General features: G+C 43.2%; 1 protein-coding gene across 3 annotated transcripts in view; it reads left to right on the top strand.

Annotated features, from left to right (window-relative positions):
- MAML3 (mastermind like transcriptional coactivator 3) overlaps window positions 1-14,640 on the top strand; it is a 460,796-nt gene that overhangs the window by 199,965 nt on the left and 246,191 nt on the right. The gene's annotated exons all lie outside the window — the stretch shown is intronic.

Here is a 14,640-nt window from a genome sequence, read left to right as displayed (position 1 = left end):
TTAACCATTTAAATGTTTAAAAATATTTAATTTAAACTGTTAACTTTTTAAGTGATATTTACATCCTTACTGCAGTGCACCTGGTCTTCTGGGCAGCGTATGCATGGTGGTAGTTAAGGAATTCCTAACCCCTGCAGTGATCAGTGTTGTCCTGAGGCATATTATCAGAGTCCTTCTATTTTAGTTTATAGTATGACACATTATTAGTTATGGATCGGCTTTTCATTAGCACCTAAGGAAGTTATTCGCCCAACTGTCATTGGAACTCAAATTCTTTTGAAAATCCCACCTTCTAAAACTATCTCATAGTGTATCTATGTTAAACAGGTCTATCCTTGAATCTGACATCCTGTGGCAGTGAATTCCACATGCCGTGAGAAAGTACAGCATTCCCTTTATAGTTTTGTACATGTGGGAGACGCTGGAGCTCTCTGGTTTCTATTCCCAACTGTCTCAATTGGTGACTGATCAAGTCATTTAGGTTATATTTTTTAAGCTTTAGATACCAGTGTTCAAACAATTTTGCCTTAACCTCTGTCCACCTCTGTTCACCTTAAAGTTGGGAGAATACTTGCCTGCTGAGGAGGCGTGTTGTGAGGGTTAGTTAGTTCATTTTTTTTTGCTTTTGCTTTTTATGAAAATGTAACTTAATTTTTGTATAGATTGTACACACACTCTGCATTGTCTTCACTTTGCCTAACTATAGTGGTATATACCACTCCTGCTATGGTAATCTATCTATACTTTAATACCATACTCACTGCCAGGCCATTTTAGCATCTTATTCCTCTGATTTATGTTACAGTAGCACCCACAGGACTCAGTTGCCAGGTACTTTACAGACACTCACTAGATATGGTCTCTGTCCCAAAAATTTTACATTCTAAGGAGACATGCAACAAAATGTGGATTCATTGGCCTGGTTTTCCATTTCCTCACACCTTGCATACTTATTTATGTAGGTGAAAAGAGAATGTAAAAAACTACCAGGTCAGGAATATAGCATTTTACATTTTGTATTGGTATAAATTACTATTCAGGGTGCAAGTTAGTAAAGAATCCGGATTACTTAGTTGCACTTTCCAAGAGTTCCAACCAGCATCGTCTCAGGGCAATCAAATAATTCTGTGAATAGTAGTAAGAATGACTTGAATTTATGCAGCTCCTCTCATGCAGAGGATTTCAAATTGCTTTCAAGTCTATGCTTGGTACAAAGAGAGTTAATTTCAAGACAAAAAAAAGACTTTCTGTAGTATAGTGGCTTTTCGGATATTTAACAAAGTGAAGTGGATAATTCCTCCCAGATTTTATACAACTGTGTAGAATTCCTGTAGTATCATATGATCTCTATTAATCACATAGATAGAACTGTCATCTTTGTGGGCTCCACTAGAATTGCTAAGGTGCCCTCTGCAGAAGATACTGTGGCTAATGTTCTCATTATGTACTAATTGGCTAAAGAGACTTCTCTCACATTGCATTTAGCCTGATTGATAGTTTTCTATCACCTGGTGGGTGGAATGGACAGCCAAACCAATTATCACAGCAAAGAGTGCTATATACCAGAAGCTTGCAGGCAGAGACAAAAGACCGTTATAAGATTATGTCTAGTCACAGTGCCAGCTGAGATTTTGTGAAACTACTAAATGATTTTTTTCAAAAGCATAGTGTGGATTGTCTTGCTGTTTTTCTACATTGTGGAACTCCTAAAGTTGCTAGTTTTGTATTATATCATTAATGATGGATTATGAAAAAACAAATGGAGACACCACCAGATGGGTAGCAATGTAGTGTAAACACGTGCTACAGTGATGGAAGGTGGGGGTTCTGTCATTGTCGTAAATTCGTCCCCTTGGGTTGGTGGAAGAATTCTTTCACTCAACCTAGCAATGTTTATACAGGCATTTAGGTTGGCTTAGCTATGTTTCTTGAGGGTATGAGGTTTTTCACACCCCTGAGTGACGCAGTTACGTTGATCTGAGGGTATGGCTACACTTACACTTGTACAGCATTGGGAGTTACGGCTGTCTTCGTACAGCTGTGTAGGGAAAGCGCTGCAGTGTGGCCACACTGACAGCTACCAACGCTGCAGTTTGGCCACATTTGCAGCATTTGCAGTGCTGTTGGGAGTGGTGCATTGTGGGCAGCTATCCCAGCGTTCAAGTGGCTGCAATGTGCTTTTCAAAAGAGGGGAGTGAGGGGGAACGTGGGGGAGAGAGAGAGAGTGGATTTTTGGATCTGTCAGCTCCCTGCCTTGCAAGTTCTAAGGACTGAAACATACACTTCACCAACCTGCAATCAATTTAAAAGTTTCGAGCCCTTTCCCCATTCCTCTCTTATTCATTAAATGCAAATTATGCACTCCTAAATAGCCTTCAGACCACATAAGCAGCTGCTCAACACAGACTCCTCCCTCCCCTCTGCTGTGTGACTTCTCTCTTCAAGCAAACAGCTGTGAACCTTCCAAAGCAATTCCCCTGCCTGCCTCCGCTTAATCGAGCAAACAGCAGCTGTGTTTGTTTTTTAGATAAGCAGCTCAGGGGAGCTCGGAGTTCAGCCATTCTTCCGGTTTGTTGTGAGCAGGCATTCTGGGATACCTCCTAATACCCTGGAGGCCAATAACAGCACTTTTGGTGGCCACACCTGCGGAGCAGCGCTGCATCACCAGCGCTGCAATTGTTACACCCCAAGCAGACCAGGTGTACAGCCAGCGCTGCAGCCAGGGAGTTGCAGTGCTGGATGTGCCTTGCAGGTGTGGACAGTTACTAAGTTGCAGCGCTGTAAACCCACCACCAGTGCTGCATCTCTCCAGTGTAGCCAAGCCCTAAGATTTAGGTGTAGATGAGGCCTCTGTAAAAATAGTCATAATTTTGGGGAAGTTTATACCTGAATGAGCCTTGTGATTCATAACACGTTGAAACATGAACTATTTAGACAGTAACCCTTAGACATAGGGCATTATTGAGATTACTTTTCTGCTTATTTTCCTTTCATGTTGCTCTAGCCATTTGAAGGAGCCATCTGCTTGTGCAGTAATTTAAATGAAGAGCCATTCCTTTGTAGTTAATGCATTCGTTTTTAGAAGTATTTGTCTGAAATGGAAAGACCAGTTTTTGAGGGGGCAAGAACGTTACAATTCCCTTAAAAACCCCATTTCAAAAACCTTTGGTGGAACATTAATTCTTTTCCCAAAGCCAGGGCTGAGAGTTGAAGTGGTTTCTATTTGTGCTGGAATACATTTTCATGGCTCCAGAGTCTCCTTTTCTGAAGCCTGTCCTGCTTGGTGACTCCCCCCACAGTAACCTCTTGGTTTTTGTCCCAGAACCAGCAGTACAGTATATGTGGTACAAACCAGCTTAGCACTACTGCTCACTCTAGGTCAGGGTGGACAAACTACAGCCGTTTTAAGCTGGTCCACAAACTTCTGCTGGGGAGCAGGGTCTGAGGCTTGCTCTGCTTTAGCACTGTAGATGGAGCGCCGGGTCGGGGGCTGCACCATGTGACTCAACCCTGCTCCGGGGCTCCAGCCAGGGGGCCGGGTTGGGGGCTGCACCACTGGCTCCCAGAAGCAGCCACGTGGCCTCCCTCCAAGGGTTGGGGGCCTCTCCACGCATAGGAGCCGGAAAAGGGACATGCCACTGCTTCCGGGAGCCTCTTGAGGTAAGCACTGCTTGAAGCCTGCACCCCTGAACCTCTCCCCATGCCCCAACGTCCTGCCCCAGCCCTGATCCCCCTCCTGCCCTCTGAACCCCTCAATCTCAGCACAGAGCACTCTCCTGCATCCCAAACCTCTCAGCCCCAACCCCACCCCAGAGCCCTCACCCCCAGCTGGAACCTGCACTCCTTTCTGCACCCCTGCCCCAGCCCTGATCCCCCTCCCGCCTTTTGAACCCCTCAGTCCCAGCCCACAGCATCTTCCTACACCCCAAATTCCTCCTCCAGAGCCTGCACCCCCAACCAGAACCCTCACCCTCCTCCTTCACCTAACCCCAATTTTGTGAGCATTCATGGCCCACCATACAATTTCTATTCCCTGATGTGGCCCTCAGGCCAAAAAGTTTGCCCACCCCTGCTTTAGGTGTTCCCAGGCAAGGCCAGTGTATGTACATCCTTGTCCAGGAACCATGTGCTTGTTACAACATCAGTGTGTTACAAATCAGTTCATTGCGGCAAGTTTTAGTCAGTGCTGCGTGCTGGATGTAGAAAGAAGAGTAAATGTTATATATTCAACTCCTGGTCACCTATGGAAAGCCTGAATAAAGGACTTTTCTGGGGCATGGGACAGTGCAGGACAGAATCTGCATTCCTACCCAGCAGGGAGGGTTCAGAGAATAACAGTGCAAATTGGCCATGGCTGCTACTGCAGTCTGTTGGCAGAAAGAGTGGCCAAGGCCCTCCGTGCGGCCTCTGTTTTATACACTCTCCACCAAACAAGCCTGTTCTTGGTCCAACACAGTAGCTATGGAATTCTGCATTATGATGTGCAGGGCATTGCAGAATCCCCCTTCATCGACTCTCTCTGGTCTATCCACCATGTGAAGCAGAAACAAAGCATTTCCACTTCATTCTGGCTTTTGCATGCTTGTGGAGTGGCTGGGACCAGAGATTTGCTATTAGTTATTAGATCGTAGTGGTTAGTTGTGGTCTCTGCGGCATTCTGTAAAATATGCATCCGACAATAAAGATAACCTCCAGTACTGCAGTACTTAAAAAAAAAAAAGAGGGGCGGGGGGGAAGAAAGGAAGGAAGCAGCTCATTTGTAGTGGATAACTTTAAATAAGCTCTTCGTGAATCATTAAAAATATAATGAGAATCAGCAGAAAATGAATTTCTCATGTAAAGGCAGGTGACACTGGAGAATGTAGGTTTCTTTTTGGCTAAGAAAGGAAAGAGTGCACAAGATTTTTTTTTCTTCTTCTGTAGCTTCTTGATACATTCTTAGTTCTATTATTTTTTTTAAATGGAGAGCCCAAAGTGTGTTAAGTGCTTATAGAACATAAGGACATGGGCTGTGCTGTGAAAAGTTGGCAGTCTGAAGAGAGAAGACAAAGGGGTGGATGAGAGGGAAGAAAGGACAGCCTTGCAAAGAGATGATCACATGACTGTTTAGGTGACTGTACATAACGTCTCGATGGACTGTTTGTTCTCATTGTTAAGTTTTATTAACACCTTGTAACAGGTGGGTGTTTTTGTTTTTTGTTTTTTTTTTTGAGCACTAAAGGTGGTTGACTGGAGGGAGGGGGAAGAGTGTAGAGCAGATGATTCTTCAGGTCTCATCGGTTTCCAATGCTCCTGTGCGTCTGGCCCACAAGGTGTAGGTTTGGGCCTGTCTTGGTAGTAAAGTAAAAGAGGCATTGTGCACTGCAGCTCTGCAGTTATTTTAAGAAGGAAAAGTGTGAAACTATTTGTTTCTTTCATCCTTGTCATAGGTCAGTGACTGACAAGGACACTGTATGCTTTAAATGTTATTGTCCTTTTTTGGGGGGCTCTATTCCTCACACACACATCCATCCTGAGAACCAAAGAAAATGTAGCACAACTTGAGGGATGGGTTTTTTTTTTCCCATATTTTTTTCATATTGCAAAACATGTCCTCTCACATTAGGACATATAGCCATCTGTTTCATATGGTCTAAGAAACATCATGATGCTTTTTTATTTAATGAATTCACTAAATAAAAGCAGATCAAAGGGGTGAGTGTGATTAGTATTAGCAAGATCAACAAAATGCTGGTGCGTTAGAGTGACAAACCATTTAGAAACGCAATAAGCCATTGTCATGTATAAATCCCCACTCTGAACCTTAGAGTCCAAAAGATGGGGTACCAGTATGAATTTCTCTAAGCTTAATTACTAGCTTAGATCCTGTAGTGCTGCCACCAACCGGGACTTGGAGTGCCTGGTACATTCTGGTCACCCCAAAACCTTCCCTGGGGACCCTAAGTCTCAGACCCCCTGGATCTTAACACAAGGAAAGTAAACCCTTTCCCCCCACCGTTGCCTCTCCCAGGCTTTCCCTTCCTGGGTTACCCTGGAAGATCACTGTGATTCAAACTGCTTGAATCTTAAAACAAAGGGAAATGCACCTTCCCTCCTCCTCTTTTCCCCTCCCCAAGAGGCAATACAGATTCAAGCTCCGTGAATCTAAAACAGAGGAAATTCCACCTTTCCCCCTCCCTTCTCTCTCCCTGTCTCCCACCAATTCCCTAGTGAGTACAGACTCAATTCCCTTGAGCCTCAACAAGGGGAAAAAAATCAATCAGGTCTTAAAAAGAAAAACTTTAATAAAAGAAAGAAAAAAGTAAAAGTTGTCTCTGTAATTTAGATGGTAAATGTTACAGGGTCTTTCAGCTTATAGACACTAGAGAGAAGCCTTTCCCCCAGCACAAATACGAATTAAAATTCTTCCAGCAAAATACACATTTGCAAATAAAGAAAACAATCAAAAAGACTAAGTCGCCTTCTACTGGTACTTAGTATTTGAATAGAAAATTAGAGAGCCTGTTGGTACGTCTGGTTACTCTCAGAACCCAGAGAGAACAACAGAGAAAGAAAACACACAAACAAAGACTTCCCTCCACCGAGATTTGAAAGTATCTTGTTTTCTGATTGGTCCTCTGGTCAGGTGGTCCAGGTTCACTGCTTGTAACCCTTTTACAGGTAAAAGAGACATTAACCCTTAACTATCTGTTTATGACAGCCACCTCCCTTAATTTCTTATGCTGTTCATTCCCTTGTATAGACAGGCTTCGTTTCTTGTTTGAGTTAATTTGAGTTCATTCTTAAATATAATGATACTCCTCATTGGCTCCTCAATAATAAATACATCAGGATAAAACTTTAACGAAAAAATAGACATTGTTTGGAAAGGAATTCAACCAAAGCTTTCACTCTCAACCTCCAATGGTGAAGTTGGTGTTAATCTTTATTGTTCTGCTAGCATTTTAATGAAAAGACTTTCCGTGCGCTCCCTGCAGGAAAGACATGGTCTGTCTCTTAAAAGCTATATTTTATTAAAAGATGCTACCCGGGATACCGTAGTTATGGTTCTAAGTGAGGAGAAGGGGGAGTTTTGGTCCAAGACTAAATTTCAGCCAGCAAAGGTAATAGAACAAGATTACATGTGAGCCATGTACATATAAAGTGGTATTTTACGTAGTGTGAACATAGCTTCTAATTATTACATTTAAAAAAGAACTAGATTCAAATTAAGGAGAAGATGTTTTCATTATAATTCTCTAAGTCAATTTGTCTCTCTAAATTTATCTTCACTATAGAGATATGGACAGCTGGCCTAACCCACCTCCCCTTCCCCACCCCCCCGATATTAATACATACTCTGGGTTAATAAGTAAAAAGTGATTTTATTAAATACAAAAAGTAGGATTTAAGTGGTTCCAAGTAATAGCAGATAGAACAAAGTGAATTACCAAGCAAAGTAAAATAAAACACGCAAGTCTAAGCCTAGTACAGTAATAAAACTGAATACAGATAACATCTCACCCTCAGAGATGTTTCAATAAGTTTCTTTCACAGACTGGACACCTTCCTAGTCTCGGCACAATCCGTTCCCCTGGTACAGCTCTTGTTCCAGCTCAGGTGGTAGCTAGGGGATTTCTCATGATGGCCGCCCCATTTGTTCTGTTCCACCCACTTATGTATCTTTAGCACAAGGCAGGAATCCTTTGTTCCTCTGGGTTCCCACCCCTCCTTCTCCATGGAAAAACACCAGGTTAAAGATGGATTCCAGTTCAGGTAACATGATCACATGTCACTGTAAGATCCCAAGCCTTCATTTCTCCCAGCCTGACTCACAGGAAGGCCTGCCTGCAAACAGAGCCATCCACAGTCAATTGTCCTGGTTGGTGGGGGCAATCAAGATTCCAAACCACCATTAATGACTAACACTGTGCATAATTATAATAGGCCCCCAGAGTTATAGTTCATATTTCTAGTTTCAGATACAAGAGTGATACATTTATACAAATAGGATGGCCACACTCAATAAATTATAAGCTTTGTAATGATACCTTACAAGAGACCTTTTGCATGGAGCATATTTTAGTTACATTATATTCACACTCATCAGCATACTTTCATAAAATGATGTAGAGTCCAACATCACACCTGCATCTTTAATAGCCTGAGAAAAGAGTGAAAAATATTATCATCCTCAGTTACTTATTTAAATCAAAAGAAAAGGGAGAATGAAGAGGTTGGCATACACAGAGAAAAAGTATGTTGTCTCGAAAAGTTATTTAAAAGTAACAATCTCTATTTTAATAACTGTCTTTATAATAATGAGATTAACCCAGCAGTTCTTTAACTATGGGTCAGGACCCCAAAGTGGGTCATGACCCCATTTTAATGGGGTTGCCAGGGCTGGTGTTAAACTTGCTGGGGCCTGGGGCCAAAGCTGACGCCTCACCCCCACTGTCTGGGGCTGAGGGGTTGAGACCTAGGTGGCAGAGTTCAGGTTACAGGCCCCTCGTTTGGGGCTGATGCCCTTGGGCTTTGGCCCCCTGTCCCGGGGTGGTGGGGCTTGGGCTTTGGCCTAACCCACCCAGGGTGGCGGGGCTCTGTTGGGGTCAGGCTTTGGTCCTGCCTCCTGGTGTTGTGTAGTAATTTTTGTTCTCAGAAGGGGGTCGTGGTGAAATGAAGTTTGAAAATCCGTGGATTAACCCAATACACAAAGGTGCTGTCAAATTTTGCTCTTACATACACCTGTCCACATTTGGAATAACTCTATTGACTGCTGTAGGAGTAAATCCAGTTTTATACTGCTGAAACTGAGATCAGTCTGGCCTCGATCGCTAGGTTAAAATATATTAATTAGTTACAGTACCTGCCCTACAGTGGCATGGTATTTTAAAAACAACTGTAAGAAGACAAGATCCCTGACCCCAAAGTTTACAGTCTAAATAATGTAATTAGTCAACAAGTGTGAGCGACTGGATGTAATAAAAGGTCATGTAAATATGTGGACAACACTTGGCTTCAGGGTGGATTTGATTTAAATCAAATTGATTTAAATCATGATTTAAATCTCTAGTCAGGAAGACTCGATTTAATCATGGATTTCTACATTAAAAGTGCATTCTTCTTGATTGTTATAACCTTAATACATATTCTTCACAACTCAGAGATAGCTGTAGGTTTCATTTTTAGAAGGTACACACTATACATTTTGAAACAGTAATTTATTTTGAAAACTTTTCAGATTAGTTTTACAGCTATATCAGAAAAGGAATGATTGGTTATTTCATTTACCAAAGTTAATTGAAGCAGATATTTATGACATCATTGGGAGGTGAACTATCTCCAGTTCAACAGGTTAATCATTAATATTTGGAGGATTTTCCTGCCATGCTGTATTAGGAGAACATCACCAGACAGACATTTAAATTGTTGTATTTAACTAAAACAACGTTATGTGTTATGTATTCTGTATTTTTTTCTTCAACATCAAACATATAATATTTTAACAAAACAAGCATATGAATTTTTGAATCTAGTTAAACATTCAAGTTTTTTAAAATCAGGTTTGTTTTTGTCGACATTGTTTTTAACTAAAATAGTTAAATGAAATATTAAAAAAAAAATTAAATTGACTATGTCAGCCAGATCAACAGGAGAAACTTAAAATATTGGCGTTTACAGCTAACTCAGTTGTATTCACTTTTATTTTCCTGTTTGTTCATCATCTGGAAAAAAAATCAAGCTTTCCTGCTTTTTCAGGTCCCAAACAATTTCTCAGTTTGGAATGAATTAGTCCAAAGGAAGAAAATATTCTTTCTACACCAGCAGAATTAGCTACTGCTGTTAAAAGTGAGATTATCACTTCAACAGTCTCTGAATCCAAGTGCTTAAGCGACGTCCACCAGTTCACTGGTGTGACTTTCTTTAAAACATCATTAGCAAACATATTTCTTGAATGGTTCTTATTCCCAAACTGGGTCTCTTTTACGGCCTGCTGCCATTATAGGTTTTCCATTCTAGTGAGAGAACGGTATGGTAGATCTCAAATCAATGAAAGCTACACGCAGAAAGACCTCAAGACTTCTGGAATATGCTGCTCAAACAATTTCACTTTTGTTTCTACTGCCTGTCCCTTCCTTCTCACATTTATCTCAACTTCTTCTCCTTGTCCAGATCTATTCTGCCCCCAATAATCTTCTATTCACTGAACTTTTTGAAACTTTGCACTTTTAGGGAGAGGTAAGGGATTGACTCTGTGTACGCAAATTTGAAGAGGGACAATAAGTTGAGGTCTGTTATTTCTCACCTCTATATATTATTTATGTATTTATTTTAAAACATTTTTGCTGTTAACAAGCATGTTATCTGTGGAGACAGAAATCCATAGTTTGAGAACTGCAAAACTAAGCATCTCTGATGGTATCTTCTAGACTGAGCATTGTGTCCCATTGGGTAGATAGATTATTTAGGTTAATCTTTCTATACGGAAGGCCCTGGAGCCCCATAAGATTGGGTCCCTAATCCATGAACTATTGGAACTCATTTACAAAACTATTCTATGATACATTATAACTCAAAGATATATCTTAATTAAAACTATCTTTAGATAGGTTTTTTTCTCAAAAAGCATTTATTAAAATCCGATTTCAATAAAAAAAAATATTTTTTTAAATCATTGATTTTTATCCACCCTGCTTGGCTTGTAGTAATTCCACGATATTTCTTTTCAATTTGCATGTTAAATAATATAAAATGCTGGTATCTATATTACTGTAGGCAAGTATAGGGCTGCCTGGGGTGGGGGAGGCAAGTGGAGCAATTGAGCCCAGGCCCGGGGCCCCGCGAGCCCTGGCCCGGCGGCAGTCCAAGTCTTTGCAGCATTTTGGCAGCGGGAAACTCTTTAATTGCTCCAGGTCTTCTGTGCCATTTTGGTGGCAGGGGGCTCTTCAGTGCTGCCGAAGACGCCGAGCGACTGAAGGGCCCCCCGCCGCCGAAATGTCACCGAAGACCCACACCGCCACCGAGTGAGTACAAGCACCGCAGCTCCCCTGCTTTGCCCCAGGCCCCCTGAATCCTGGAAAGGGAGAGCCTGGTTAGCAGTGGAAGACTAATCAGTAGAACAGAGGGATTTCAGTCGAGCAAGGTGGTTAGGCACACTGGATCACAGAGACTTTTCCAGACACAAGGGTCACCAAGAAAAATGGTGTTGAGATCTTAGTGGATGAAGGAGGCAAAGGGCTTGATAGGGTAAGACCCTACATATGTTAGATCACTCCACTAAATCCAAAATAAAAATGTCAGCTGATGGTTGTGACAAGGCCTGAAGGTGCTCCTTGAACTGCAGCATAAAAGTGGTTACAAGGAGAGCCCAGGTTCCCTGCCTATCTGGTGAGTGATCTGGGGTGGGGCTAGAGGAGCACAGGGTTAGCAGCTGCAAGGAGAGGCTACCTAGGGTAAAGGATGTGTCCCCTTACAAGTAGACTGAGTTACTTGCCTTTTTTTTTGACACTCTCACTGTTATTAAAGCCAGCCCCGAAGAAGGGGACTTGGACTGAACTGCAGTTTGGAGCTTTATTTTATCTTCTCTGGCTGGTGTACCTGCCCACTGGCTTACAGTGGTGTTGTTAAATCTCAAACATGTTTATTACCTACTTGCTAAGTAGCTCCAATGTAACTTAAGCCAGATGCATCCATTAAAATATGTTTACAGATAAATTACAATGCTAAATATCATGGCTGGCTCTAGGGGCGGGTGAGCAGGGTGGCTGCCCAGGGTGCCAAATACTAGGGCCATACCACTGTACTGCTTGGCTATGTGTTGTTCCTCCACTGATTAAAAACATTTTCCATCCTAGCCAGCAAAATGCCAAGAGTCATCCCTGGCTGATGCTGTTCATTTCAAGTACAGATTTCAGTCTTTATTATGATTGATGATATTCTGTTTGGCAACATTTATAATAAATTATTAATCCGTATTTTCAGTAAGAAATCACTGTCAAATATAGAGGTACATGATAGCTGTGTAAAGAGTAATGGGAAAGACCAGTTTGGTTTATGTCTCCAGTAGATTGGAGGTGGTGCTGGTGGTTGTTATTTATATTACCATAGTAGCTAGAAACCCCAGTCATAGACTGTGCTAGGTGCTGTACAAACGGAACAAAAAGACAGTCCCTACCCCAAAGACTCTCAGTAAAAGTCTTCTATAATCTAAGTATAAGACAAGAGCTAACAGCTGCGTACAGACTGACCGATGGGGGAGTACAAAGAAACGGTGAGATAGTAGTGGTCAGCACAGTTGGCAGTGGTCTCAACACAGCAGCAGCCTAACTATTGTCAAGTTTTTTTTGTAGGCATCACAGCAAATTATGCTTTCTCCCCTAATACCAATGTAGCTAGGGAAATGCTCTATGCAGAAGTGATACAGAGGTTCACCTCCATCAAATCATTCCCCCCACCCATACTTTTAAAAATACATGTCAAATGCACAGTAATCTTAATCGCAAGACTAAATTGGCCCTTTGTTTATAAGGTCAAAGGCTATTAAAATGGAAAGGTCGATGAAATCCAATGACTGATATAAAGAAGAGCATTTTCCTAGACCATCACTTTGACCATGTCCCCTCTCTCTTTGCATCTTTCCGCTGGCTCCGTCTTCTGTATCTCATCAAACAAGCTACTTGTCTTCATATATGAGGCCCTTGACAGTCTATCCCCACCTCATGTATCATCTCTCATTCAGTTTCAAGAGGTCGACTCCCACCTCCGATCGTGCCAGCCTCCATTGCCTACTTGTTAAATTTTCAAACAAGCACTTTTGTGCTTTCTCTTGATGCTGCTCCTCATGGTTGGGCAGAGCGTCCCGTAAACATCCACAAAACGGACTAATTGTCTTCCTTCAAATCCCTCCTCAAAACTCTCCGTTTCCTAACTAAAACAGCCTTGGGAGTCAGACAATCTGGGGTTCTCTTCCTGCATCTGTTAAATATTTCCTTGGGCAAGTCATTTCCCTTCTCTGTTCCTTATTTTTCCCATCTGTAATTTGTGGAGGCTAAATTTACTGTTCGTAATGCACTTTGACCTCCTGGTGGTCAGGGCCAGCTTTAGGCCAATTCGCCTGATTCCCTGGAATTGGGCCCTGTGCCTAAGGGCCCCGTGCCCCTGCACCTTAGAGTTTGTTTGTTTTGTTTTGTTTTTTTTGCTTACCGGGTGGTGGTCCGGGGCTTCGGCGGCATTTTGGCGGCAGGGGGTCCTTCGGTGCCGCAGAAGACCTGGAGCGGACCCCCCACCTCTGAAGTGCCACCGAAGCCCCGGACCACCGCCGGGTATTCAAATCGGGCCCCACCCTTCATAAAGCCAGCCCTGCTAGTGGTGACGGGAGCACACAGCATTGCTAGCACACAACACGGCAGCACACAACATTGCAAGCAGCAGCGCAGTCGCCAAGTGAAGGAGGAGGCTAGGGGAGAGAGTAGAGATCAACAGCAGGGGAGAGAAAGGAAGAGGGAGAAACACCGCTTTGGAGGGAAACAGTTGGGGGAAGAGAGGTGAGGTGGAATGGAGCAAGTGAGGAAGAAACAAGCAGAGGATGTAGAGCACAGAGCACCACATGAACTGAATGTGGGTTGGCCTGCCAATCTCATGGCATCACATCCAAGATCAGATCTGAGGATGATCCTGTGCAGGTGCTGGGAACTCAGCCCTGGTGCTTCATATTGCTCTCTAGCCATTACTTCTCGACAACTAAAGGAGCAGCCTCAAGGGCTGTACATTCATTGTTCCTCAGTTACAGTGAATGGGAACGTCACTGTTATAGGTCACTTTTGAGGATTCAGGAGGGTAAAAGGAGGAGAGAGTACCTATGGCCATGGCTACACTAGAGAGTTGCAGCGCTGGTGAGGGGGTTACAGCGCTGCAACTTAGGATGTGGCCACACTTGCAAAGCACGGCCAGCGCTGCAACTCCCTGGTTGCAGTGCTGGCTGTACACCCGGTTGAGCCTCGGGTGTAGCGATTCCAGCGCTGGTGATCCAGCACTGGTCAGCAAGTGTAGACCCCACCAGTGCTTTTATTGACCTCCGGGATATAAGGAGGTATCCCAGAATTCCTGTCCACAACAAACTGGAAGAAAGGGAGAGCTCGGAGTTCAGCCAAACTGCTTATTTAAAAAACAAGCACAGCTCTTGTTTGCTGAGCGAGCGGAGGCAGGCAGGGGAATTACTTTGGAATGTTCACAGCTGTTTGCTTGAAGAGAGAAACGGCACGCTCACACGGCAGAGGGGGAGGGGGAAGTCCGTGTTGAACAGATGCTTATCTGGTCTGACGGCTATTTAGGAGTACATAATTTGCATTTAGTGAATGAGAGAGGAGTGGGGGAAGGGGGTCAGAACTTTTAAAATGATTGAAGGTAAGGACTGTGTGTCTTCCAGTCCTTAGAACTTGCAAGGCAGGGAGCTGAGAACAGTGTCCGCTCCAAAAATCCACTCTCTCTGTCTCCTCCACGCTCCCTGTCACATTCCACCCCACCCCCCTCTTTTGAAAACCACGTTGCAGCCACTTGAATGCTGGGATAGCTGCCCACAATGCACCACTCCCAACAGCGCTGCAAATGCTGCAAATGTGGCCACACTGCAGCGCTGGTAGCTGTCAGTGTGGCCACACTGCA

Source organism: Gopherus flavomarginatus, chromosome 3 (genome assembly GCF_025201925.1).
Source record: "Gopherus flavomarginatus isolate rGopFla2 chromosome 3, rGopFla2.mat.asm, whole genome shotgun sequence".
Lineage (NCBI taxonomy): Eukaryota > Metazoa > Chordata > Testudines > Testudinidae > Gopherus > Gopherus flavomarginatus.
The sequence above is the reverse complement of the archived record's forward strand: the minus strand, read 5'-3'. Positions and strand labels throughout refer to the sequence as shown.